We start from the raw sequence: 24,984 nt of genomic DNA, 5'->3' as shown, positions 1-24,984 counted from the left end.
TCTAAGCGTGTAGCCTCCAAAGAGAACGCACAGGGTAGTTTTCTCTCGAAAGAATATGTAGGAATACCACGATATAAGGAAATACAGTGTTGCAGAGTATAGACAAATATGTACTTATTGGAAACACTTTACGAGAAGAAATAACGCATCATAAAAAATTAGCTTGTATCTCCTAAACAACACGTTGTATCTCGAAAAGATTTGGTGTGGCGTGTACGTCTAAACGTGTAGCCTCAAAAGAGAACACACAGGAGAATTTTCTTTCGTCAAAATTTGTCAGAAAACCACGTTTTAAGGAAATCCCGCATCGTGAGAAATTATCTTGTTCTTCCTAAACAACACGTTGTAACTCGAAAAGCTTTGGTGTTGCGTGTATGTCTAAGCGTGTAGCCTCAAAAGAGAACGCACAGCAGAGTTTTCTCCCGAAAGAATATGTAGGAATACCACGTTATAAGGAAATACAGTGTTGCAGAGTAAAGACAAATAAATACTTATTGGAAACACTTAAACTTTACGAGAAGAAATAAAACATAGTAAAAAATTAGCTTGTATATCCTAAACAACACGTTATAACTCGAAAGGATTTGGTGTTGCGTGTATGTCTAAGCATGTAGCCTCAAAAGAGAATGCACAGGAGAGTTTTCTCTCGAAAGAATATGTAAGAATACCACGCTATAAGGAAACATATTGCTGCAGAGTAAAGACAAATACATACGTTTTGGAAACACATTATGAGAAGAAATAACGCATGGTACAAAATTAGCTTGTATCTCCCAAACAACACGTGGTTACTCAAAAAGATTTGGTGTGGCTTGTACATCTAAACGTGTAGCCTCAAAAGAGAACCCACAGGAGAATTTTCTTACGTCAAAATTTGTCAGAAAACCACGTTTTAAGGAAATCCCGCATCGTGCGAAATTATCTTGTTTTTCCTAATCAACACGTTGTAACTCGAAAAGCTTTGCTGGTGCGTGTATGTCTAAGCGTGTAGCCTCCAAAGAGAACGCACAGGATAATTTTCTCTCGAAAGAATATGTAAGAATACCACGTTATAAGGAAATACAGTGTTGCAGAGTATAGACAAATATGTACTTATTGGAAACACTTTAGGAGAAGAAATAACGCATCATGTAAAATTAGCTTGTATCTCCTAAACAACACGTTGTAACTCGACAAGATTTGGTGTGGCGTGTATGTCTAAACGTGTAGCCTCAAAAGATAATCCACAGGAGAGTTTTCTTTCATCAAAATTTGTCAGAAAACCACGTTTTAAGGAAATACCGCATCGTGCGAAATTATCTTGTTTATCCTAAACAACATGTTGTAACTCGAAAAGCTTTGGTGGTGCGTGTATGTCTAAGTGTGTTGCCTCAAAAGAGCACGCACAGGAGAGTTTTCTCTCGAAAGAATATGTAAGAATACCACGTTATAAGGAAATACAGTGTTGCAGAGTAAAGACAAATACATACTTATTGGAAACACTTAAGCTTTACGAGAAGAAATAACACATAGTACAAAATTAGCTTCTATATCCTAAACAACACGTTATAATTCGAAAAAATTTGGTGTGGCGTGTACGTCTAAACGTGTAGCCTCAAAAGAGAACCCACAGGAGAATTTTCTTTCGTCAAAATTTGTCAGAAAGCCACGTTTTAAGGAAATCCCGCATCATGCGAAATTATCTTGTTTTTCCTAAACAACACGTTGTAACTCGAAAAGCTTTGGTGTTGGGTGAATGTCTAAGCGTGTAGCCTCCAAAGAGAACGCACAGGAGAGTTTTCTCTCGAAAGAATATGTAAGAATATCACGTTATAAGGAAATACAGTGTGGCAGAGTAGAGGCAAGTACATATGTATTGGAAACACTTAAAATTTACGAGAAGAAATAATTCATCGTAAAAAAATTAGCTTGTATCTCCTAAACAACAAGTTGTAACTCAAAAAGATTTGGTGTGGCGTGTATGTCTAAAAGTGTAGCCTCAAAAGAGAACGCACAGGGGAGTTTTCTCCCGAAAGAATATGTAGGAATACCACGTTATAAGGAAATACAGTGTTGCAGAGTAAAGACAAATACATACTTATTGGAAACAGTTAAGCTTTACGAGAAGAAATAACACATAGTACAAAATTAGCTTGTATATCCTAAACAACAGGTTATAACTCGATAGGATTTGGTGTGGCGTGTACATCTAAACGTGTAGCCTCAAAAGAGAACGCACAGGAGAATTTTCTTTCGTCAACACTTTTCAGAAAACCACGTTTTAAGGGAATCCCGCATCATGTGAAATTATCTTGTTTTTCCTAAACAACACGTTGTAACTCGAAAAGCTTTGGTGTTGCATGAATGTCTAAGCGTGTAGCCTCCAAAGAGAACGCACAGGAGAGTTTTCTCTCGAAAGAATATGTAAGAATACCACGTTATAAGGAAATACAGTGTTGCAGCGTAGTGGCAAATATATACATATTGGAAACACTTAAACTTTACGAGAAGAAATAATTCATCGTTAAAAAATTAGCTTGTATCTCCTAAACAACAAGTTGTAACTCAAAAAGATTTGGTGTGGCGTGTACGTCTAAACGTGTAGCCTCAAAAGAGAACGCACGGGAGAGTTTTCTCCCGAAAGAAAAGTAGGAATACTACATTATAAGGAAATACAGTGTTGCAGAGTAAAGACAAATACATACATATTGTAAACACTTAAGCTTTACGAGAAGAAATAACACATAGTACAAAATTAGCTTGTATATCCTAAACAACACGTTAGAACTCAAAAGGATTTGGTGTGGTGTGTACGTCTAAACGTGAATCCTCAAAAGAGAACCCACAGGAGAATTTTCTTTCGTCAAATTTGTCAGAAAACCACGTTTTAAGGAAATCCCGCATCATGCGAAATTATCTTGTTTTTCCTAAACAACACGTTATACCTCGAAAAGCTTTCGTGTTGCGTGAATGTCTAAGTGTGTAGCCTCCAAAAAGAACGCACAGGAGAGTTTTCTCTCGAAAGAATATGTAAGAATACCACGTTATAAGGAAATACACTGTTGCAGAGTAGAGGCAAATGCATACGTATTGGAAACACTTAAACTTTACAAGAAGAAATAATTCATTGTAAAAAAATTAGCTTGTATCTCCTAAACAACAAGTTGCAACTCAAAAAGATTTGGTGTGGCGTGTACGTCTAAACGTTTAGCCTCAAAAGAGAACCCACAGGAGAATTTTCTTTCGTCAAAATTTGTCAAAAAACCACGTTTTATGGAAATCCCGCATCGTGAGAAATTATCTTGTTCTTCCTAAACAACACGTTGTAACTCGAAAAGCTTTGCTGTTGCGTGTATGTCTCAGCGTGTAGCCTCAAATGAGAACGCACAGGAGAGTTTTCTCTCGAAAAAATATGTAAGAATACCACGTTATAAGGAAATACAGTGTTGCAGAGTAAAGACAAATACTTATTGGAAAAACTTTATGAGAAGAAATAACGCATCGTACAAAATTAGCTTGTATCTCCTAAACAACACATTGTAACTCGAAAAGATTTGGTGTGGCGTGTACGTCTAAACGTGTAGCCTCAAAGGAGAACCCACAGGAGAATTTTTGTTCGTAAAATTTGTCAGAAATCCATGTTTTAAGGAAATCACTCATCGTGCGAAATTATCTTGTTTTTCCTAAACAACACGTTGTAACTCGAAAAGCTTTGATGTTGCGTGTATGTCTAAGCGTGTAGCCTCAAAAGAGAACGCACAGGAGAGTTTTCTCTCGAAAGAACATGTAAGAATACCACATTATAAGGAAATACAGTTTTGCAGAGTAAAGACAAATACATATGTATTTGAAACACTCTATGAGAAGAAATAACGCATCGTAAAAAATTAGTTTGTATCTCCTAAACAACACGTTGTAACTCGAAAAGATTTCGTGTGGCATGTACGTCTAAACGTGTAGCCTCCAAAGAGAACCCACAGGAGAATTTTCTTTCGTCAAAATTTGTCAGAAAACCACTTATTAAGGAAATCCCGCATCATGCGAAACTATCTTGTTTTTCCTAAACAACACATTGTAACTCGAAAATCTTTGGTGTTGCGTGTATGTCTAAGCATGTAGCCTCAAAAGAGAACGCACAGGAAAGATTTCTCTCGAACGAGTATGTAAGAATACCACGTTATAAGGAAATTCATTGTGGCAAATTAAAGATAAATACATTCCTTTTGGAAACACTTAAACTTTACAAGAAGATATAAAGCATCGTAAAAAATTAGTTTGTATCTCCTAAAGAACACGTTGTAACTCGAAAACATTTGGTGTGGCGTGTACGTCTAAACGTTTAGCCTCAAATGAAAACCCACAGGAGAATTTTATTTCCCCAAAATTTGTCAGAAAACCACGTTTTAAGGAATTCCCGCATCGTGCGAAATTATCTTGTTTTTCCTAAACAACACGTTCTAACTCGAAATGCTTTGGTGTTGCGTGTATGTCTGAGCGTGTAGCCTCCAAAGAGAATGCACAGGAGAGTTTTCTCTCGAAAGAATATGTAAGAATATCACGTTATAAGGAAATACAGTGTGGCAGAGTAGAGGCAAGTACATATGTATTGGAAACACTTAAAATTTACGAGAAGAAATAATTCATCGTAAAAAAATTAGCTTGTATCTCCTAAACAACAAGTTGTAACTCAAAAAGATTTGGTGTGGCGTGTACGTCTAAAAGTGTAGCCTAAAAAGAGAACGCACAGGGGAGTTTTCTCCCGAAAGAATATGTAGGAATACCACGTTATAAGGAAATACAGTGTTGCAGAGTAAAGACAAATACATACTTATTGGAAACAGTTAAGCTTTACGAGAAGAAATAACACATAGTACAAAATTAGCTTGTATATCCTAAACAACAGGTTATAACTCGATAGGATTTGGTGTGGCGTGTACATCTAAACGTGTAGCCTCAAAAGAGAACCCACAGGAGAATTTTCTTTCATCAAAATTTGTCAGAAAACCACGTTTTAAGGAAATCCCGCATCTTGCGAAATTATCTTGTTTTTCCTAAAAAACACGTTGTAACTCGAAAAGCTTTGGTGTTGCGTATATGTCTAAGCGTGTAGCCTCCAAAGAGAACGCACAGGAGAGTTTTCTCTCGAAAGAATATGTAAGAATACCACGTTATAAGGAAATACAGTGTTGCAGCGTAGTGGCAAATATATACATATTGGAAACACTTAAACTTTACGAGAAGAAATAATTCATCGTTAAAAAATTAGCTTGTATCTCCTAAACAACAAGTTGTAACTCAAAAAGATTTGGTGTGGCGTGTACGTCTAAACGTGTAGCCTCAAAAGAGAACGCACGGGAGAGTTTTCTCCCGAAAGAAAAGTAGGAATACTACATTATAAGGAAATACAGTGTTGCAGAGTAAAGACAAATACATACATATTGTAAACACTTAAGCTTTACGAGAAGAAATAACACATAGTACAAAATTAGCTTGTATATCCTAAACAACACGTTAGAACTCAAAAGGATTTGGTGTGGTGTGTACGTCTAAACGTGAATCCTCAAAAGAGAACCCACAGGAGAATTTTCTTTCGTCAAATTTGTCAGAAAACCACGTTTTAAGGAAATCCCGCATCATGCGAAATTATCTTGTTTTTCCTAAACAACACGTTATACCTCGAAAAGCTTTCGTGTTGCGTGAATGTCTAAGTGTGTAGCCTCCAAAAAGAACGCACAGGAGAGTTTTCTCTCGAAAGAATATGTAAGAATACCACGTTATAAGGAAATACACTGTTGCAGAGTAGAGGCAAATGCATACGTATTGGAAACACTTAAACTTTACAAGAAGAAATAATTCATTGTAAAAAAATTAGCTTGTATCTCCTAAACAACAAGTTGCAACTCAAAAAGATTTGGTGTGGCGTGTACGTCTAAACGTTTAGCCTCAAAAGAGAACCCACAGGAGAATTTTCTTTCGTCAAAATTTGTCAAAAAACCACGTTTTATGGAAATCCCGCATCGTGAGAAATTATCTTGTTCTTCCTAAACAACACGTTGTAACTCGAAAAGCTTTGCTGTTGCGTGTATGTCTCAGCGTGTAGCCTCAAATGAGAACGCACAGGAGAGTTTTCTCTCGAAAAAATATGTAAGAATACCACGTTATAAGGAAATACAGTGTTGCAGAGTAAAGACAAATACTTATTGGAAAAACTTTATGAGAAGAAATAACGCATCGTACAAAATTAGCTTGTATCTCCTAAACAACACATTGTAACTCGAAAAGATTTGGTGTGGCGTGTACGTCTAAACGTGTAGCCTCAAAGGAGAACCCACAGGAGAATTTTTGTTCGTAAAATTTGTCAGAAATCCATGTTTTAAGGAAATCACTCATCGTGCGAAATTATCTTGTTTTTCCTAAACAACACGTTGTAACTCGAAAAGCTTTGATGTTGCGTGTATGTCTAAGCGTGTAGCCTCAAAAGAGAACGCACAGGAGAGTTTTCTCTCGAAAGAACATGTAAGAATACCACATTATAAGGAAATACAGTTTTGCAGAGTAAAGACAAATACATATGTATTTGAAACACTCTATGAGAAGAAATAACGCATCGTAAAAAATTAGTTTGTATCTCCTAAACAACACGTTGTAACTCGAAAAGATTTCGTGTGGCATGTACGTCTAAACGTGTAGCCTCCAAAGAGAACCCACAGGAGAATTTTCTTTCGTCAAAATTTGTCAGAAAACCACTTATTAAGGAAATCCCGCATCATGCGAAACTATCTTGTTTTTCCTAAACAACACATTGTAACTCGAAAATCTTTGGTGTTGCGTGTATGTCTAAGCATGTAGCCTCAAAAGAGAACGCACAGGAAAGATTTCTCTCGAACGAGTATGTAAGAATACCACGTTATAAGGAAATTCATTGTGGCAAATTAAAGATAAATACATTCCTTTTGGAAACACTTAAACTTTACAAGAAGATATAAAGCATCGTAAAAAATTAGTTTGTATCTCCTAAAGAACACGTTGTAACTCGAAAACATTTGGTGTGGCGTGTACGTCTAAACGTTTAGCCTCAAATGAAAACCCACAGGAGAATTTTATTTCCCCAAAATTTGTCAGAAAACCACGTTTTAAGGAATTCCCGCATCGTGCGAAATTATCTTGTTTTTCCTAAACAACACGTTCTAACTCGAAATGCTTTGGTGTTGCGTGTATGTCTAAGCGTGTAGCCTCCAAAGAGAACGCACAGGAGAGTTTTCTCTCGAAAGAATATGTAAGAATATCACGTTATAAGGAAATACAGTGTGGCAGAGTAGAGGCAAGTACATATGTATTGGAAACACTTAAAATTTACGAGAAGAAATAATTCATCGTAAAAAAATTAGCTTGTATCTCCTAAACAACAAGTTGTAACTCAAAAAGATTTGGTGTGGCGTGTACGTCTAAAAGTGTAGCCTAAAAAGAGAACGCACAGGGGAGTTTTCTCCCGAAAGAATATGTAGGAATACCACGTTATAAGGAAATACAGTGTTGCAGAGTAAAGACAAATACATACTTATTGGAAACAGTTAAGCTTTACGAGAAGAAATAACACATAGTACAAAATTAGCTTGTATATCCTAAACAACAGGTTATAACTCGATAGGATTTGGTGTGGCGTGTACATCTAAACGTGTAGCCTCAAAAGAGAACCCACAGGAGAATTTTCTTTCATCAAAATTTGTCAGAAAACCACGTTTTAAGGAAATCCCGCATCTTGCGAAATTATCTTGTTTTTCCTAAAAAACACGTTGTAACTCGAAAAGCTTTGGTGTTGCGTATATGTCTAAGCGTGTAGCCTCCAAAGAGAACGCACAGGAGAGTTTTCTCTCGAAAGAATATGTAAGAATACCACGTTATAAGGAAATACAGTGTTGCAGCGTAGTGGCAAATATATACATATTGGAAACACTTAAACTTTACGAGAAGAAATAATTCATCGTTAAAAAATTAGCTTGTATCTCCTAAACAACAAGTTGTAACTCAAAAAGATTTGGTGTGGCGTGTACGTCTAAACGTGTAGCCTCAAAAGAGAACGCACGGGAGAGTTTTCTCCCGAAAGAAAAGTAGGAATACTACGTTATAAGGAAATACAGTGTTGCAGAGTAAAGACAAATACATACATATTGTAAACACTTAAGCTTTACGAGAAGAAATAACACATAGTACAAAATTAGCTTGTATATCCTAAACAACACGTTAGAACTCAAAAGGATTTGGTGTGGTGTGTACGTCTAAACGTGAATCCTCAAAAGAGAACCCACAGGAGAATTTTCTTTCGTCAAATTTGTCAGAAAACCACGTTTTAAGGAAATCCCGCATCATGCGAAATTATCTTGTTTTTCCTAAACAACACGTTGTACCTCGAAAAGCTTTCGTGTTGCGTGAATGTCTAAGTGTGTAGCCTCCAAAAAGAACGCACAGGAGAGTTTTCTCTCGAAAGAATATGTAAGAATACCACGTTATAAGGAAATACACTGTTGCAGAGTAGAGGCAAATGCATACGTATTGGAAACACTTAAACTTTACAAGAAGAAATAATTCATTGTAAAAAAATTAGCTTGTATCTCCTAAACAACAAGTTGCAACTCAAAAAGATTTGGTGTGGCGTGTACGTCTAAACGTTTAGCCTCAAAAGAGAACCCACAGGAGAATTTTCTTTCGTCAAAATTTGTCAAAAAACCACGTTTTATGGAAATCCCGCATCGTGAGAAATTATCTTGTTCTTCCTAAACAACACGTTGTAACTCGAAAAGCTTTGCTGTTGCGTGTATGTCTCAGCGTGTAGCCTCAAATGAGAACGCACAGGAGAGTTTTCTCTCGAAAAAATATGTAAGAATACCACGTTATAAGGAAATACAGTGTTGCAGAGTAAAGACAAATACTTATTGGAAAAACTTTATGAGAAGAAATAACGCATCGTACAAAATTAGCTTGTATCTCCTAAACAACACATTGTAACTCGAAAAGATTTGGTGTGGCGTGTACGTCTAAACGTGTAGCCTCAAAGGAGAACCCACAGGAGAATTTTTGTTCGTAAAATTTGTCAGAAATCCATGTTTTAAGGAAATCACTCATCGTGCGAAATTATCTTGTTTTTCCTAAACAACACGTTGTAACTCGAAAAGCTTTGATGTTGCGTGTATGTCTAAGCATGTAGCCTCAAAAGAGAACGCACAGGAGAGTTTTCTCTCGAAAGAACATGTAAGAATACCACATTATAAGGAAATACAGTTCTGCAGAGTAAAGACAAATACATATGTATTTGAAACACTCTATGAGAAGAAATAACGCATCGTAAAAAATTAGTTTGTATCTCCTAAACAACACGTTGTAACTCGAAAAGATTTCGTGTGGCATGTACGTCTAAACGTGTAGCCTCCAAAGAGAACCCACAGGAGAATTTTCTTTCGTCAAAATTTGTCAGAAAACCACTTATTAAGGAAATCCCGCATCATGCGAAACTATCTTGTTTTTCCTAAACAACACATTGTAACTCGAAAATCTTTGGTGTTGCGTGTATGTCTAAGCATGTAGCCTCAAAAGAGAACGCACAGGAAAGATTTCTCTCGAACGAGTATGTAAGAATACCACGTTATAAGGAAATTCATTGTGGCAAATTAAAGATAAATACATTCCTTTTGGAAACACTTAAACTTTACAAGAAGATATAAAGCATCGTAAAAAATTAGTTTGTATCTCCTAAAGAACACGTTGTAACTCGAAAACATTTGGTGTGGCGTGTACGTCTAAACGTTTAGCCTCAAATGAAAACCCACAGGAGAATTTTATTTCCCCAAAATTTGTCAGAAAACCACGTTTTAAGGAATTCCCGCATCGTGCGAAATTATCTTGTTTTTCCTAAACAACACGTTCTAACTCGAAATGCTTTGGTGTTGCGTGTATGTCTAAGCGTGTAGCCTCCAAAGAGAACGCACAGGAGAGTTTTCTCTCGAAAGAATATGTAAGAATATCACGTTATAAGGAAATACAGTGTGGCAGAGTAGAGGCAAGTACATATGTATTGGAAACACTTAAAATTTACGAGAAGAAATAATTCATCGTAAAAAAATTAGCTTGTATCTCCTAAACAACAAGTTGTAACTCAAAAAGATTTGGTGTGGCGTGTACGTCTAAAAGTGTAGCCTCAAAAGAGAACGCACAGGAGAGTTTTCTCCCGAAAGAATATGTAGGAATACCACGTTATAAGGAAATACAGTGTTGCAGAGTAAAGACAAATACATACTTATTGGAAACAGTTAAGCTTTACGAGAAGAAATAACACATAGTACAAAATTAGCTTGTATATCCTAAACAACAGGTTATAACTCGATAGGATTTGGTGTGTCGTGTACATCTAAACGTGTAGCCTCAAAAGAGAACGCACAGGAGAATTTTCTTTCGTCAACACTTTTCAGAAAACCACGTTTTAAGGGAATCCCGCATCATGTGAAATTATCTTGTTTTTCCTAAACAACACGTTGTAACTCGAAAAGCTTTGGTGTTGCATGAATGTCTAAGCGTGTAGCCTCCAAAGAGAACGCACAGGAGAGTTTTCTCTCGAAAGAATATGTAAGAATACCACGTTATAAAGAAATACAGTGTGGCAGAGTAAAGAAAATACGTATGTAATGGGAGCACTTTATGAAAGAAATAACGCATCTTGCAAAACTAGCTTGTATGTCCTAAACAACACGTTGTAACTCGAAAAGATTTGGTGTGGTGTGTACGTCTAAAAGTGTAGCCTCAAAAGAGAACCCACAGGAGAGTTTTCTTTCGTCAAAATTTGTTAGAAAACCACGTTTTAAGGAAATCCCTCATCGTGCGAAATTATCTTGTTTTTCCTAATCAACACGTTGTAACTCGAAAATCTTTGGTGGTGCATGTATTTCTAAGCGTGTAGCCTCCAAAGAGAATGCACAGGATGGTTTTCTCTCGAAAGAATATGTAAGAATACCACGTTATAAGGAAATACAGTGTTCCAGATTTTAGACAAATATGTACTTATTGGAAACACTTTAGGAGAAGAAATAACGCATCATGCAAAATTAGCTTGTATCTCCTAAACAACACGTTGTAACTCGACAAGATTTGGTGTGGCGTGTATGTCTAAACGTGTAGCCTCAAAAGAGAACCCACAGGAGAGTTTTCTTTCGTCAAAATTTGTCAGAAAACCACGTTTTAAGGAAATACCGCATCGTGCGAAATTATCTTGTTTTTCCTAAACAACATGTAACTCGAAAAGCTTTGGTGGTGCGTGTATGTCTAAGCGTGTAGCCTCAAAAGAGAACGCACAGGAGAGTTTTCTTCCGAAAGTATATGTAGGAATACCACGTTATAAGGAAATACAGTGTTGCAGAGTAAAGACAAATGCATACTTATTGGAAACACTTAAGCTTTACGAGAAGAAATAACACATAGTAAAAATTAGTTTGTATACCCTAAACAACACGTTATAACTCGAAAGGATTTGGTGTGGCGTGTACGTCTAAACGTGTAGCCTCAAAAGAGAACCCACAGGAGAATTTTCTTTCATCAAAATTTGTCAGAAAACCACGTTTTAAGGAAATCCCACATCATGCGAAATTATCTTGTTTTTCCTAAACAACACGTTGTAACTCGAAAAGCTTTGGTGTTGCGTATATGTCTAAGCGTGTAGCCTCCAAAGAGAACGCACAGGAGAGTTTACTCTCGAAAGAATATGTAAGAATACCACGTTATAAGGAAATACAGTGTTGCAGAGTAGAGGCAAATATATACATATTGGAACACTTAAACTTTACGAGAAGAAATAATTCATCGTTAAAAAATTAGCTTGTATCTCCTAAACAACAAGTTGTAACTCAAAAAGATTTGGTGTGGCGTGTACGTCTAAACGTGTAGCCTCAAAAGAGAACGCACGGGAGAGTTTTCTCCCGAAAGAAAAGTAGGAATACTACGTTATAAGGAAATACAGTGTTGCAGAGTAAAGACAAATACATACATATTGTAAACACTTAAGCTTTAGGAGAAGAAATAACACATAGTACAAAATTAGCTTGTATATCCTAAACAACACATTAGAACTCAAAAGGATTTGGTGTGGTGTGTACGTCTAAACGTGAATCCTCAAAAGAGAACCCACAGGAGAATTTTCTTTCGTCAAATTTGTCAGAAAACCACGTTTTAAGGAAATCCCGCATCATGCGAAATTATCTTGTTTTTCCTAAACAACACGTTGTACCTCGAAAAGCTTTCGTGTTGCGTGAATGTCTAAGTGTGTAGCCTCCAAAAAGAACGCACAGGAGAGTTTTCTTTCGAAAGAATATGTAAGAATACCACGTTATAAGGAAATACACTGTTGCAGAGTAGAGGCAAATGCATACGTATTGGAAACACTTAAACTTTACAAGAAGAAATAATTCATTGTAAAAAAATTAGCTTGTATCTCCTAAACAACAAGTTGCAACTCAAAAAGATTTGGTGTGGCGTGTACGTCTAAACGTTTAGCCTCAAAAGAGAACCCACAGGAGAATTTTCTTTCGTCAAAATTTGTCAAAAAACCACGTTTTATGGAAATCCCGCATCGTGAGAAATTATCTTGTTCTTCCTAAACAACACGTTGTAACTCGAAAAGCTTTGCTGTTGTGTGTATGTCTCAGCGTGTAGCCTCAAATGAGAACGCACAGGAGAGTTTTCTCTCGAAAAAATATGTAAGAATACCACGTTATAAGGAAATACAGTGTTGCAGAGTAAAGACAAATACTTATTGGAAAAACTTTATGAGAAGAAATAACGCATCGTACAAAATTAGCTTGTATCTCCTAAACAACACATTGTAACTCGAAAAGATTTGGTGTGGCGTGTACGTCTAAACGTGTAGCCTCAAAGGAGAACCCACAGGAGAATTTTTGTTCGTAAAATTTGTCAGAAATCCATGTTTTAAGGAAATCACTCATCGTGCGAAATTATCTTGTTTTTCCTAAACAACACGTTGTAACTCGAAATGCTTTGATGTTGCGTGTATGTCTAAGCGTGTAGCCTCAAAAGAGAACGCACAGGAGAGTTTTCTCTCGAAAGAACATGTAAGAATACCACATTATAAGGAAATACAGTTTTGCAGAGTAAAGACAAATACATATGTATTTGAAACACTCTATGAGAAGAAATAACGCATCGTAAAAAATTAGTTTGTATCTCCTAAACAACACGTTGTAACTCGAAAAGATTTCGTGTGGCATGTACGTCTAAACGTGTAGCCTCCAAAGAGAACCCACAGGAGAATTTTCTTTCGTCAAAATTTGTCAGAAAACCACTTATTAAGGAAATCCCGCATCATGCGAAACTATCTTGTTTTTCCTAAACAACACATTGTAACTCGAAAATCTTTGGTGTTGCGTGTATGTCTAAGCATGTAGCCTCAAAAGAGAACGCACAGGAAAGATTTCTCTCGAACGAGTATGTAAGAATACCACGTTATAAGGAAATTCATTGTGGCAAATTAAAGATAAATACATTCCTTTTGGAAACACTTAAACTTTACAAGAAGATATAAAGCATCGTAAAAAATTAGTTTGTATCTCCTAAAGAACACGTTGTAACTCGAAAACATTTGGTGTGGCGTGTACGTCTAAACGTTTAGCCTCAAATGAAAACCCACAGGAGAATTTTATTTCCCCAAAATTTGTCAGAAAACCACGTTTTAAGGAATTCCCGCATCGTGCGAAATTATCTTGTTTTTCCTAAACAACACGTTCTAACTCGAAATGCTTTGGTGTTGCGTGTATGTCTAAGCGTGTAGCCTCAAAAGAGAATGCACAGGAGAGTTTTCTCTCGAAAGAATATGTACGAATACCATGTTATAAGGAAATACAGTGTTGTAGAGTAAAGACAAATACGTACATATTGGAAACACTTTAGGAGAAGAAATAACGCATCGTACAAAATTAGCTTGTATCTCCTAAACAACACGTTGTAACTCGAAAAGATTTGGTGTGGCGTATACGTCTAAACATGTAGCCTCAAAAGAGAACCCACAGGAGAATTTTCTTTCGTCAAAATTTGTCAGAAAACCACGTTTTAAGGAAATCCAGCATTGTGCGCAATTATCTTGTTTTTCATAAACAAAACATTGTAACTCGAAAAGCTTTGGTGTTGGGTGTATGTCTAAGCGTGTAGCCTCAAAAGAGAATGCACAGGAGAGTTTTCTCTCGAAAGAATATGTAAGAATACCACGTTAAAAGGAAATATATTGCTAAAGAGTAAAGACAAATACATACGTATTAGAAACATATTATGAGAAGAAATAATGCATGGTACAAAATTTGCTTGTGTCTCCTAAACAACACGTTTTAACTCAAAAAGATTTGGTGTGGCGTGCACGTCTAAATGTGTAGCCTCAAAAGAGAACCCACAGGAGAATTTTCTTACGTCAAAATTTGTCAGAAAACCACTTTTTAAGGAAATCCCGCATCGTGGGAAATTATCTTGTTTTTCCTAATCAACACGTTGTAACTCGAAAAGTTTTGGTGGTGCGTGTATGTCTAAGCATGTAGCCTCCAAAGAGAACGCAAGGGATAGTTTTCTCTCGAAAGAATATGTAAGAATACCACGTTATAAGGAAATACAGTGTTGCAGAGTGTACTTATTGGAAACACTTTACGAAAAGAAATAACACATCATGCAAACTTACCTTGTATCTCCTAAACAACACGTTGTAACTCGAAAAGATTTGGTGTGGCGTGAACGACTAAACGTGTACCCTCAAAGGAGAACCCACAGGAGAGTTTTCTTTCATCAAAATTTGTCAGAAAACCACGTTTTAAGGAAATCCTTCATCCTGCGAAATTATCTTGTTTTTCCTAAACAACATGTTGTAACTCGAAAAGCTTTGGTGTTGCGTATATGTCTAAGCATGTAGCCTCAAAAGAGAACGCACAGGAGAGTTTTCTCCCGAAAGAATATGTAGGAATACCACGTTATAAGGAAATACAGTGTTGCAGAGTAAAGACAAATAAATACTTATTGGAAACACTTAAACTTTACGAGAAGAAATAAAACATAGATTAAAAATTCAGGAGACAGCAGGTGTTGGAGAGGGTGCGGAGAAAGAGGAACACTCCTCCACTGCTGGTGGGGTTGCAAATTGGTACAACCACTCTGGAAAGCAGTCTGGCGGTTCCTCCGAAAACTGGGCACCTCACTTCCAGAAGATCCTGCTGTACCACTCCTGGGCATATACCCAGAGGATTCCCCACCATGGAATAAGGATTCATGCTCTACTATGTTCATAGCAGCCCTATTTATAATTGCCAGATGCTGGAAAGAACCCAGGTATCCCTCAACAGAAGAGTGGATACAAAAAATGTGGTATATCTACACAATGGAGTACTATTCAGCCATTAGAAACAATGAATTCATGAAATTCTTAGGCAAATGGATCGAGCTAGAGAACATCATACTAAGTGAGGTAACCCAGACTCAAAAGGCGAATCATGGTATGCACTAACTAATAAGTGGTTATTAACCTAGAAAACTGGAATACCCAAAACATAATCCACACATCAAATGAGATACAAGAAGAAAGCAGGAGTGGTCCCTGCTTCTGGAAAGACTCAGTGAAACAGTATTTGGCAAAACCAGAACGGGGAACTGGGAAGGGGTGGGAGGGAGGACAGGGGAAGAGAAGGGGGCTTACGGGACTTTCGGGGAGTGGGGGGGCTAGAAAAGGGGAAATCATTTGAAATGTAAATAAATTATATCGAATAAAAAAAAGAATGAAAAAAAAAGAAATAAAACAGTACAAAATTAGCTTGTATATCCTAAACAACACGTTATAACTCGAAAGGATTTGGTGTTGCGTGTATGTCTAAGCATGTAGCCTCAAAAGAGAATGCACAGGAGAGTTTTCTCTCAAAAGAATATGTAAGAATACCACGTTATAAGGAAACATATTGCTGCAGAGTAAAGACAAATACATACATTTTGGAAACACATTATGAGAAGAAATAACGCATGGTACAAAATTAGCTTGCATCTCCGAAACAACACATGGTTACTCAAAAAGATTTGGTGTGGCTTGTACATCTAAACGTGAAGCCTCAAAAGAGAACCCACAGGAGAATTTTCTTTCGTCAAAATTTGTCAGAAAACCATGTTTAAGGAAATCCCGCATCATGCGAAATTATCTTGTTTTTCCTAAACAACACGTTGTAACTCGAAAAGCTTTGGTGTTGGGTGAATGTCTAAGCGTGTAGCCTCCAAAGAGAACGCACAGGAGAGTTTTCTCTCGAAAGAATATGTAAGAATATCACGTTATAAGGAAATACAGTGTGGCAGAGTATAGACAAATTTGTATTTATTGGAAACACTTTAGGAGAAGAAATAACGCATCATGTAAAATTAGCTTGTATCTCCTAAACAACACGTTGCAACTCGACAAGATTTGGTGTGGCGTGTATGTCTAAAGGTGTAGCCTCAAAAGAGAACCCACAGGAGAGTTTTCTTTCGTCAAAATTTGTCAGAAAGCCACGTTTTAAGGAAATACCGCATCGTGCGAAACTATCTTGTTTTTCCTAAACAACATGTTGCAACTCGAAAAGCTTTGGTGGTGCGTGTATGTCTAAGCATGTAGCCTCAAAAGAGAACGCACAGGAGAGTTTTCTTCTGAAAGAATATGTAGGAATACCACGTTATAAGGAAATACAGTGTTGCAGAGTAAAGACAAATACATACTTATTGGAAACACTTAAGCTTTACGAGAAGAAATAACACATAGTGCAAAATTAGCTTGTATATCCTAAACAACACGTTATATCTCGAAAGGATTTGGTGTGGCGTGTACGTCTAAACGTGCAGCCTCAAAAGAGAACCCACAGGAGAATTTTCTTTCATCAAAATTTGTCAGAAAACCACGTTTTAAGGAAATCCCGCATCATGCGAAATTATCTTGTTTTTCCTAAACAACACGTTGTAACTCGAAAAGCTTTGGTGTTGCGTGAATGTCTAAGTGTGTAGCCTCCAAAGAGAACGCACAGGAGAGTTTTCTCTCGAAAGAATATGTAAGAATATCACGTTATAAGGAAATACAGTGTTGCAGAGTAGAGGCAAATACATACGTATTGGAAACACTTAAACTTTACGAGAAGAAATAATTCATCGTAAAAAAAATTAGCTTGTATCTCCTAAACAACAAGTTGTAACTCAAAAAGATTTGGTGTGGCGTGTACGTCTAAATGTGTAGCCTCAAAAGAGAACGCACAGGAGAGTTTTCTCTCGAAAGAATATGTAAGAATACAACGTTATAAGGAAATACAGTGTTGCAGAGTAGAGGCAAATACATACGTATTGTAAACATTTAAACTTTACGAGAAGAAATAATTCATTGCAAAAAAAATTAGCTTGTATCTCCTAAACAACAAGTTGCAACTCAAAGAGATTTGGTGTGGCGTGTACGTCTAAACGTTTAGCCTCAAAAGAGAACCGACAGGAGAATTTTCTTTCGTCAAAATTTGTCAGAAAACCACATTTTAAGGAAATCCCGCATCGTGAGAAATTATCTTGTTCTTCCTAAACAACACGTAACTCGAAAAGCTTTGCTGTTGCGTGTATGTCTCAGCGTGTAGCCTCAAATGAGAACGCACAGGAGAGTTTTCTCTCGAAAAAATATGTAAGAGTACCATGTTATAAGGAAATACAGTGTTGCAGAGTAAAGACAAATACTTACTTATTGAAAAACTTTATGAGAAGAAAGAACGCATCGTTACAAAATTAGCTTGTATCTCCTAAACAACACATTGTAATTCGAAAAGATTTGGTGTGGCGTGTACGTCTAAACGTGTAGCCTCAAAAGAGAACCCACAGGAGAATTTTTGTTCGTAAAATTTGTCAGAAATCCATGTTTTAAGGAAATCACTCATCGTGCGAAATTATCTTGTTTTTCCTAAACAACACGTTGTAACTCGAAAAGCTTTGATGTTGCGTGTATGTCTAAGCGTGTAGCCTCAAAAGAGAACGCACAGGAGAGTTTTCTCTCGAAAGAACATGTAAGAATACCACATTATAAGGAAATACAGTTTTGCAGAGTAAAGACAAATACGTATGTATTTGAAACACTCTATGAGAAGAAATAACGCATCGTAAAAAATTAGTTTGTATCTCCTAAACAACACGTTGTAACTCGAAAAGGTTTGGTATGGCATGTACGTCTAAACGTGTAGCCTCCAAAGAGAACCCTCAGGAGAATTTTCTTTCGTCAAAATTTGTCAGAAAACCACTTATTAAGGAAATCCCGCATCATGCGAAACTATCTTGTTTTTCCTAAACAACACATTGTAACTCGAAAATCTTTGGTGTTGCGTGTATGTCTAAGCATGTAGCCTCAAAAGAGAACGCACAGGAGAGATTTCTCTCGAACGAGTATGTAAGAATACCACGTTATAAGGAAATACATTGTGGCAAATTAAAGATAAATACGTTCCTTTTGGAAACACTTAAACTTTACAAGAAGATATAAAGCATCGTAAAAAATTAGCTTGTATCTCCTAAAGAACACGTTGTAACTCGAAAACATTTGGTGTGGCGTGTACGTCTAAACGTTTAGCCTCAAATGAAAACCCACAGGAGAATTTTATTTCCTCAAAATTTGTCAGAAAACCACGTTTTAAGGAATTCCCGCATCGTGCGAAATTATCTTGTTTTTCCTAAACAACACGTTCTAACTCGAAATGCTTTGGTGTTGCGTGTATGTCTAAGCGTGTAGCCTCAAATGAGAATGCACAGGAGAGTTTTCTCTCGAAAGAATATGTACGAATACCATGTTATAAGGAAATACAGTGTTGTAGAGTAAAGACAAATACGTACGTATTGGAAACACTTTAGGAGAAGAAATAACGCATCGTACAAAATTAGCTTGTATCTCCTAAACAACACGTTGTAACTCAAAAAGATTTGGTGTGGCGTGTACGTCTAAACATGTAGCCTCAAAAGAGAACACACAGGAGAATTTTCTTTCGTCAAAATTTTTCAGAAAACCACGTTTTAAGGAAATCCCGCATTGTGCGCAATTATCTTGTTTTTCATAAACAAAACATTGTAACTCGAAAAGCTTTGGTGTTGGGTGTATGTGTAAGCGTGTAGCCTCAAAAGAGAATGCACAGGAGAGTTTTCTCTCGAAAGAATATGTAAGAATACCACGTTATAAGGAAATATATTGCTGCAGAGTAAAGACAAATACATACGTATTGGAAACATATTATGAGAAGAAATAATGCATGGTACAAAATTTGCTTGTATCTCCTAAACAACACGTGGTAACTCAAAAAGATTTGGTGTGGCGTGCACGTCTAAATGTGTAGCCTCAAAAGAGAACCCACAGGAGAATTTTCTTACGTCAAAATTTGTCAGAAAACCACATTTTAAGGAAATCCCGCATCGTGCGAAATTATCCTGTTTTTCCTAATCAACACGTTGTAACTCGAAAAGCTTTGGTGGTGCGTGTATGTCTAAGCGTGTAGCCTCCAAAGAGAACGCACAGGATAGTTTTCTCTCGAAAGAATATGTAAGAATACTACGTTATAAGGAAATACAATGTTGCAGAGTATAGACAAATATGTACTTATTGGAAACACTTTACGAGAAGAAATAACGCATCATGCAAAATTAGCTTGTATCTCCTAAACAACACGTTGCAACTCGAAAAGATTTGTTGTGGCGTGTACGACTAAACGTGTAGCCTCAAAGGAGAACCCACAGGAGGGTTTTCTTTCGTCAAAATTTGTCAGAAAACCACGTTTTAAGGAAATCCTGCATCGTGCGAAATTATCTTGTTTTTCCTAAACAACATGTTGTAACTCGAAAAGCTTTGATGTTGCATATATGTCTAAATGTGTAGCCTCAAAAGAGAAGGCAGAGGAGAGTTTTCTCTCGAAAGAATATGTAAGAATACCATGTTATAACGAAATACAGTTTTGCAGAGTAAAGACAAATACGTACTTATTGGAAACACTTTACTAGAAGAAATAACGCATCGTACAAAATTAGCTTGTATCTCCAAAACTACACGTTGTAACTCGAAAAGAATTGTTGTGGCGTGTACGTCTTAACGTGTAGCATCAAAAGAGAACCCAAAGGAGAATTTTCTTTTGTCAAAATTTTTCAGAAAATCACGTTTTAAGGAAATCCCGCATCGTGCGAAATTATCTTGTTTTTCCTAAACAACACGTTGTAACTCGAAAAGCTTTGGTGTTGCGTGAATGTCTAAGCTTGTAGCCTCAAAAGAGAATGCACAGGAGAGTTTTCTCTCGAAAGAATATGTAAGAATACCACGTTATAAGGAAATACACTGTTGCAGAGTAAAGACAAATACATACGTATTGGAACCACTTTACGAAAAGAAATAACGCATCATACAAAATTAGCTTGTATCTCTTAAACAACACGTATTGTATTTCCTTATAACGTGGTATTCTTATATATTCTTTCGAGAGAAAACTCTCCTGTGCCTTCTCTTTTGAGGATCCACGCTTACCCATACACGCAACACCAAATCTTTTCGAGTTACAACATGTTGTTTAGGAAAAAGAAGATGATTTCGCACGATGCAGGATTTCCTTAAAACGAGGTTTTCTGTAAAATTTTGACGAAAGAAAATTCTCCTGTGGGTTCTCTTTTGAGGCTACACGTTTAGACGTACATGCCACACCAAATCTTTTCGAGTTACAACATGTTGTTTCGGAGATACAAGCATAATTTTGTAAGATGCGTTACTTCTTCTCGTAAAGTGTTTCCAATATGTAAGTACTTGTCTTTACTCTGCAACACTGTATTTCCTTATAACGTGGTATTCTTATATATTCTTTCAAGAGAAAACTATCCTGTGCGTTCCCTTTTTAGGCTACACACTTAGACATACAGGCAACACCAAAGCTTTTCGAGTTACAACGTGTTGTTTATGAAAAACAAGATAATTTCGCACGATGCGGGATTTCCTTAAAACGTAGTTTTCTGAAACATTTTGACGAAAGAAAATTCTTCAGTGGGTTCTCTTTTGAGGCTACACGTTTAGACGTACACGCCACACCAAATTCTTTCGATTTACCACGTGTTGTTTAGGAGATACAAGCTAATTTTGTATGATTCGTTATTTCTTCTCGTAAAGTGTTTCCAATAAGTACGTATTTGTCTTTACTCTGAAACACTGTATTTCCTTATAACGTTGTATTCTTACATATTCTTTCAAGAGAAAACTCTCCTGTGCGTTCTCTTTAGAGGCCATACGCTTAGACATACACGCAACGCCAAAGCTTTTCGAGTTACAATGTGTTGTTTAGGAAAAACAAGATAATTTCACAGGATGCGAGATTTCCATAAAACGTGGTTTTCTGAAAAATTTTGACGAAACAAAGTTCTCCTGTGGGTTCTCTTTTGAGACTACACGTGTAGAGGTACGAGTCACACCAAATCTTTTCGAGTTACAACTTGTTGTTTAGGAGATACAAGCTAATTTTTTCGTTGCCTTATTTCTTCTCTTAAAGTGTTTCCAATAGTGTTTGTCTTTACTCTGCAACACAGTATTTCCTTATAACGTGGTATTCTTACATATTCTTTCGAGCGAAAACTCTCCTGTGTGCTCTCTTTTGAGGCTACACGCTTAGACATACACGCAACACCAAAGCTTTTCGAGTTACAACGTGTTGTTTAGGAAAAACAAGATAATTTCGTATGATGCGAGATTTCCTTAAAACTTGGTTTCTGACAAATTTTGATGAAAGAAGATTCTCCTGTGGGTTCTCGTTTGAGGCTACACTTTTAGACTTACACGTCACACCAAATCTTTTCCAGTTACAACGTGTTGTTTAGGAGATACAAGCTAATTTTGTATGATGCGTTATTTCTTCTCGTAAAGTGTTTCCAATATGTACTTATTTGTCTTTACTCTGCAAATTTGTATTTCCTTATAACGTGATATTCTTACATCTTCTTTCGAGAGAAAAATCTCCTGTGCCTTCTCTTTTGAGGCTACACGCTTACACATACACGCAACACAAAAGCTTTTCGAGTTACAACGTGTTGTTTAGGAAAAACAAGATAATTTCGTACGATGTGAGATTTCCTTAAAACGTGGTTTCTGACAAATTTTGATGAAAGAAGATTCTCCTGTCGGTTCTCGTTTGAGGCTACACTTTTAGACTTACAGGTCACACCAAATCTTTTCGAGTTACAACGTGTTGTTTAGGAGATACAAGCTAATTTTGTACGATGTGTTATTTCTTCTCGTAAAGTGTTTCCAATATGTACTTATTTGTCTTTACTCTGCAAAATTGTATTTCCTTATAACGTGATATTCTTACATATTCTTTCGAGAGAAAATTCTCCTGTGCCTTCTCTTTTGAGGCTACACGTTTACACATACACGCAACACCAAAGCTTTTCGAGTTACAACATGTTGTTTAGGAAAAAGAAGATGATTTCGCACGATGCGGCATTTCCTTAAAACGAGGTGTTCTGAAAAATTTTGAAGTAAGAAAATTCTCCTGTGGGTTCTCTTTTGAGGATACACATTTAGACGTACATGCCACACCAAATCCTTTCGAGTTACCACGTGTTGTTTAGGAGATACAAGCTAATTTTGTACGATGCGTTATTTCTTCTTGTAAAGTGTTTCCGATACGTACTTATTTGTCTTTACTCTGCAACACTGTATTTCCTTATAACGTGGTATTCTTACATATTATTTTGAGGGAAAACTCTCCTGTGCGTTCTCTTTTGAGGCTACACGCTTAGACAAACATGCAACGCCAAAGTTTTTCGAGTTACAATGTGTTGTTTAGGAAAAACAAGATAATTTGGCATGATGCGAGATTTCCATAAAACGTGGTTTTCTGACAAATTTTGACGAAAGAAAATTATCCTGTGGGTTCTCTTTTGAGGCTACACGTTTAGATGTACACGCCACACCAAATCCTTTCGAGTTACCACGTGTTGTTTAGGAGATACAAGCTAATTTTGTATGATGCGTTATTTCTTCTCGTAAAGTGTTTCCAATATGTACGTATTTGTCTTTACTCTGCAACACTGTATTTCCTTATAACGTTGCATTCTTACATGTTCTTTCGAGAGAAAACTCTCCTGTGCATTCTCTTTAGAGGCTACATGCTCAGACATACACGCAACACCAAAGCTTTTCGAGTTACAACGTGTTGTTTAGGAAAAACAAGATAATTTTGCACGATACGGGATTTCCTTAAACGTGGTTTTCTGACAAATTTTGAAGAAAGAAAGTTCTCCTGTGGGTTCTCTTTTGAGGCTAAACGTGTAGACATACGAGCCACACGAAATATTTTTGAGTTACAACGTGTTGTTTAGGAGATACAAGCAAATATTGTACAATGCGTTATTTCTTCTCATATAGTGTTTCCAATACGTACTTATTTGTCTTTACTCTGCAACACTGTATTTCCTTATAACGTGGTATTCTTACATATTCTTTCGAGGGAAAACAATCCTGTGCATTCTCTTTTGAGGTTACACGCTTAGACAAACACGCAACGCCAAAGCTTTTGGAGTTACAACGTGTTGTTTAGGAAAAACAAGATAATTTCGCACGATACGAGATTTCCATTAAACGTGGTTTTCTGAAAAATTTTGACGAAACAAAGTTCTCCTGTGGGTTCTCTATTGAGGCTGCACGTGTAGAGGTACGAGCCACACCAAATCTTTTCGAGTTACTACGTGTTGTTTAGGAGATACAAGCTAATTTTCTAGGATGCGATATTTCTTCTCTTAAAGTGTTTCTAATACGTACGTAGTTGTCTTTACTCTGCAACACTGTATTTCCTTATAACGTGGTATTCTTACATATTCTTTCGAGAGAAACCTCTCCTGTGCGTTCTCCTTTGAGGCTACACGCGTAGACATCCACGCAACACCAAAGCTTTTCGAGTTACAACGTGTTGTTTAGGAAAAACACGATAATTTCGCACGATGCGAGACTTCCTTAAAACGTGGTTTCTGACAAATTTTGATGAAAGAAAATTCTCCTGTGGGTTCTCTTTTGAGGCTACACTTTTAGACGTACACGTCACAACAAATCTTTTTGAGTTACAACGTGTTGTTTAGGAGATACAAGATAATTTTGTAAGATGCGTTATTTCTTCTCGTAAAGTGTTTCCAATATGTACTTATTGGTCTTTACTCTGCAAAATTGTATTTCCTTATAATGTGGTATTCTTACATATTCTTTCGAGAGAATACTCTCCAGTGCCTTCTCTTTTGAGGCTCCACGCTTACACATACACGCAACACCATAGCTTTTCGAGTTACAACATGTTGTTTAGGAAAAAGAAGATGATTTCGCACGATGCGGGATTTCCTTAAAACGTGGTTTTCTGAAAAATTTTGAATAAAGAAAATTCTCCTGTGGGTTCTCTTTTGAGGCTACACGTTTAGACGTACACGCCACACCAAATCCTTTCGAGTTACCACGTGTTGTTTAGGAGATACAAGCTAATTTTGTACGATGCATTATTTCTTCTCGTAAAGTGTTTCCAATACGTACTTATTTGTCTTTAATCTGCGACACTGTATTTCCTTATAACATAGTATTCTTACATATTATTTTGAGGGAAAACTCTCCTGTGCGTTCTCTTTTGAGGGGACACGCTTAGACAAACACGCAACGCCAAAGCTTTTCGAGTTACAATGTGTTGTTTAGGAAAAACAAGATAATTTAGCACGATGCGAGATTTACATAAAATGTGGTTTTATGAAAAATTTTGACGATAGAAAGTTCTCCTGTGGGTTCTCTTTTGTGGCTACTCGTGTAGAGGTACGAGCCACACCAAATCTTTTCGAATTATAACGTGTTGTTTAGGAGATATAAGCTAATTTTTTACGATGCGTTAATTCTTCTCGTAAAGTGTTTCCAATAAGTACATATTTGTCTTTACACTGCAACATTATATTTCCTTATAACGTGGTATTCTT

The sequence above is a fragment of the Apodemus sylvaticus genome, unplaced genomic scaffold (genome assembly GCF_947179515.1).
Source record: "Apodemus sylvaticus unplaced genomic scaffold, mApoSyl1.1 scaffold_153, whole genome shotgun sequence".
NCBI lineage: Eukaryota > Metazoa > Chordata > Mammalia > Rodentia > Muridae > Apodemus > Apodemus sylvaticus.
The sequence above is the reverse complement of the archived record's forward strand: the minus strand, read 5'-3'. Positions refer to the sequence as shown.